Source organism: Poecilia formosa, unplaced genomic scaffold (genome assembly GCF_000485575.1).
Source record: "Poecilia formosa unplaced genomic scaffold, Poecilia_formosa-5.1.2 Scaffold2, whole genome shotgun sequence".
Lineage (NCBI taxonomy): Eukaryota > Metazoa > Chordata > Actinopteri > Cyprinodontiformes > Poeciliidae > Poecilia > Poecilia formosa.
Window position 1 is genome coordinate 4,125,323 of NW_006799941.1, and position 5,345 is coordinate 4,130,667.

The window sequence follows — 5,345 nt, forward strand, 5'->3', positions numbered from 1 at the left end:
CTTTGTAAATTTAATGGTTCGTTCACACCAAACGCATTTTGAGCGTCGGGCACATCTGGTTTACATTCAAAGTCTATACCAGGGGTCCCCAAACTACGGCCCGCGGGCCGGATCCGGCCCACCTCCACATTTGGTGAACAATACCCTGAACAATACCAGAGAGCTTTCAGATTTTTTTTTCATTTATTGTATTTTCCGGTTTATATGTGGATTTTTCTTCAACCACCAGGGGGCTCTTTAGCAGGAAGTGTGTCCTGTAAACTGTGGGTGTTTTGTTTTGCATGGCACATTGCTGCCATCTGTTGGACTTTTAGGGAACTGCTTGACTTTTATGTTATTTAATCAGTTCGGTTGTTTGCTAGCGGAACACGTGTCTGTTATGAACGCCGCATTCCAGGTTGAATTCTTCGAAGCAATGCCTGTAAGTAGCAACTTACACTTCAAAACGAGCCTTTATGTTAACATATGAGAAATTAATATGTTAAAGTTACTTTCCCTCAATGGAATATATAGCTACTAGTTAGTCCCAGTAACCGTTTCACTCATGGTTTTTGCCCATATGCTTTCTGGGTAAAAATCAATCGAGAAACGCACCCCCCCTCCGTCAACAATTTTCGGCCCCCCACCAGAGAAGGGAAAAGTTATGTGGCCCTCACAGGAAAAAGTTTGGGGACCACTGGTCTATACGGAGGCGCGTCGATGACCTGTTGCGGCTCAAGAGCATCCAACATGTCCAACAAATAGGCCAGCAACGGAAAACAACTGCTAGAGCGATTTTTGATGCATCTAACTCTCCTCCACAGACTTTGAATGTAAACCAGACACTAGGTGTAAAGCAAAATGTCAAGCATGTGCATTCAAAGAGCAATTTTGTCTTAGTTTTGTTGAGAACGAGAATCTCAATCGATGAATCATAATTTGTATTGACACACGGAGCATAAAATCAGCCAAGAAAAGCATTCAGACTTTACTTATTTTATTAACTTTCAGCGCTGAAAGGAGACGCTTTACCATTACATCCGAGAAGAGTTTCTAAAAAAGTCTGTGCAGCGTCTGAGGAGAAGAAGGAGGGTAGCTGATTATATGGACTGAAGACACTCCATGAAATCACACCATGTCTCTGTGGCCTGATAAGTTTCTGTTTCTCGTGAGAAATGGACCTTGGTGTCTAACAGAATCAAAAATGTAACTCTTTACTATGGGCCCTTTGTCTAACAGCGTGTGACTCTTTCTCGGCCTTGGTAAAGCGTTTCAACAGTTTCTACAGCGTATTATTTGCATCCATAAAGTCTCGAGTTAAACTCCGTAACGGATGACAANATTTATTTTTATTCAGAATTGATTCAAAATCTCCAAAATATAAACAAATCTTTTAAAACAGATTGATACGGCAGCACAGCTTGTACTCTGCAAAAATTCACCCAAGCATGAGAAAACCTGTCCTGACCTTGTAGATACATGTGGGTGTTTAGGTGTTATTATAAAACCTGTTTGATCAGAGCTGGAAACATTTTCTTTCATTGGAAGAAAAGCTAATTCAGCAATGTTTATAACACTAATGCCTTTTCTTTGCCATATGTTTGTAATTTCTTGGTAGAATATTGGCTAGAGTTAAAATTTAAAGAGCCCAGCCTGTTGATCCAGTAAAGATGGTTTAAAGAAATGTGTTGGAAGGATGGTTTATCTAGTGGGCGGCCAAGTAATATTTAAAAATGTTTGCCCTTTTTCTAAATATTTTCCAATGCCAACATGGTTTAGCCTAGCAAACCATCTGTTGAGTAAAACTTGATTAAAATGTGAGCCGTGAGCAAATCTGGGCCAGAACACGACAGAATAAGCTTAAAATCATCACTTTGGGAAAAATGAGTAAAAATCACACACTATCAAAGCATTAACTTCATCTTTGGAATATTTATTTGAAAACTAACTCTTCAGTACCTTTTACAAAAAAAAAAAATAGCAAGGTTTGAAAAATTTGACAAAAAGCCAGTCAATAAAAAAATGTCTGTTAACTAGATTGAAGCAGATTACAGCACAGCCTCTTAATGGTAAAGAAACTTTAGTGCTGTAAAAATATCCTGTTGTATCACATTCACAAACAAATCTTAATATCAGATAAAAACAAAAAGGTGTTTGGACGCCGACCTCTTCCTTTGGGCACATAATGTTGCTAAAGCTGAATCTGACAAATGGCAGCAATCAGAGGTCAAAACATATGGCTGGAGGAGAAAATATGGATCCATCAGACCACATGACCTTCTTCCATTGCTCCAGAGTTCAACATTTGGGCCTCTTTGTAAATTTAATGGTTCGTTCACACCAAACGCATTTTGAGCGTCGGGCACATCTGGTTTACATTCAAAGTCTATACGGAGGCGCATCGAGGACCTGTTGCGGCTCAAGAGCATCCAACGCGTCCATCAAATAGGCCAGCAACGGAAAACAACTGCTAGAGCGATTTTTGACGCATCTGGCTCGCCTCCACAGACTGAATGCAAAGCAGACAATAGGTGTAAAGCAAAATGTCAGGCATGTGCATTCAAAGAGCAATTTTGTCTTAGTTTTGTTGAGAACGAGAATCTCAATCGATGAATCATAATTTGTATTGACACACGGAGCATAAAATCAGCCAAGAAAAGCATTCAGACTTTACTTATTTTATTAACTTTCAGCGCTGAAAGGAGACGCTTTACCATTACATCCGAGAAGAGTTTCTAAAAAAGTCTGTGCAGCGTCTGAGGAGAAGAAGGAGGGTAGCTGATTATATGGACTGAAGACACTCCATGAAATCACACCATGTCTCTGTGGCCTGATAAGTTTCTGTTTCTCGTGAGAAATGGACCTTGGTGTCTAACAGAATCAAAAATGTAACTCTTTACTATGGGCCCTTTGTCTAACAGCGTGTGACTCTTTCTCGGCCTTGGTAAAGCGTTTCAACAGTTTCTACAGCGTATTATTTGCATCCATAAAGCCTCGAGTTAAACTCCGTAACGGATGACAAATCATCACTACAGTTTGGTGACGATTGGAGCTAAGGTGGGATATGCTTTTCAAAAAGTTTATTCTGCTTAAAAGTAGAAGCCGTGTTTTTCACATTACGGTGATGAGTCTCCATTGTTTGGGTTTGGCATAATGACTGTTATATCTTGAATGTGTTTTTCAGAGAGGCTGACAGATTCAATGCCATACTTTGCGTCACGCTTTCTTTTTCCATTATACTCTCATCATCACCAAGATTAGAGCCCCGCTTCACTCCCATGCTGCGTCTCTGACACCTAACTGTCACACGCTCTCCACAAAACATGGAGGCTTGCAGGGGATTAGGAGATGTGTGTAGTGTCCTGCGTTGCGAGGCGATAGAGATCTTCAACACAGAACGTTACCGGACAGGCCGACGTTTGTTTGATGCTAGCCTGAAGCCCTCTGGGTGGTGTAGCTTGAACAGCCGCGGCTAGCTGCGCTCGATGGCAGGTGCCACATGTAATGGCGGGATGAAGATATGGCGTCCTCCGAGCAGGCCTGACCTCCGGGGTCAGGGCTCATCGTGTTTGTTTGGAGATAGATCGCGTTGGGACCGTCGCCGGTGTATCCTACCCCCCCTCCTGCCCGGCTGCCGTCTCCTCGGAGCTGTAATCACAGCATACTGCGTGTCACGACGCCCCGCTCTAATTGGCCTGTCACTCTTGTTGCTCTAGCAGGGAGGAGGCTGGCCTTTGTGGGGCTGCCATGGCGACAGGGCCATTTAATGAAAACGAGCACGCTGTGACTAATGACATCCCTGAGCCCATCGGATATACTGCAAATGGACAATTTGCTGCATCACTCACACGCCCGCACAACAATACACAAACACAAAACAGGCGTACACCTTGATGTGGTCAAACCTCATTGAACAGAAGCCGGTTTTCCTCTTTACCTTTTTATTTTTTTGAATCCAGAAGAGACACGTGAACATTTGGTTGTTTTGATACCATCCATTCTCATCATCCCTCCAGCATTAATAGTGTTATCTAATAAGGCTGCTGCTAATGTTACATGGAGATATTAACTACAGCTTAAGACACCCATTTAGCATTAGCTGGGTCATTGCTCAGGAGACCCAGATAAGAGGTATAAGGCACATTATCCATAATAGGACTACTGATTTGAAGCGAACCATGAACACAGTCAACAGCAGGGAAAGAAAGAGACATTGGCTTGATTGTCTCCTGCCTATTCCCATCAGCCTGTTTATTGGTCCATTAGTGACCAGCTGACGGCACAAGATGTGCAGACATACATTAAATATATCACTTTCCCACATGGACGGCAACCGGTTGTATATTTTTAGCATTATTTCATCCTCTAATGGCTTAACACGTGCACAGTAGCATATGTTCACAAAGATCTGCAATATAGTTTACGAGGTAAACCCAAATTAGGAATCTGAGCAGAATTAGGTGCCCGAGGAGACATTATTGTTTATAATCATGGGAAAAAGAAAGTACAATCTCTTCAGTTTTATGTCTTTAATATGTAAAAGATCTGGTATTAAAATAACATTTGTACACCCTGGAAATATGTCCTGTTTAAAACCCTTTTTATATGTCTAAAATACTGCCAAAAGACACAGACTTCATTGTTTTATCCACAATTTCATCTTAAGCTGTTGCACTAATTTTCTCCTTTCCCTCCACCTGGTTATTTTCTATTTTTAAGCAGCTATGAGGTGAGGAGGTAAAACCTGAAACTGCTCCCACATACTCAGGTGTACTGTGTTTATTCTGTGAGCGGATTGATGGCCTACATTTCTCATGACAAACTCCTTCATTTCCAATTATCCAAATGGATATTAGCAAGTTTGAGGAGCTGGCTGATCAGTGCTGCATTATGGAAGGCCAAAATGGCCACATATTGCAACTTTTGCCCCACATCTGGCTAAAGAGTCAGATAAAATACCCGGTTTATGATTTAGAACGTTATAAAATACGCTGAAAATCCCTTCAAAACGCCCCTTTTGTATGCTGTTGTAAGACTACATTCTAAATTGTGAAAATTACATTGTTTACTCAAGTCAGCTCATGTTTGAAAAGATTCATAAACTGATCGATGTCTGACTGATTGGTAAAAATCAACAAAGCACAGAAAATGCAAAGAATGGCCTTCTGTCTTTGGAGTTTTGCTGAATTGCTATTCTTCTAGCTTCCTGCAGCAGTTAGCTATGCTACTTGGCCAACATGAGCTACTGACAGGAAGAAAAATGAGACCTTGCTTCAGTTCTTTTTTTTTTTATTCTGCTCCTCCATAATAGCGTTCAGATAATTATGTTATGTCCTCTCGCCACCAGTAGGGGGCAACAAACCACT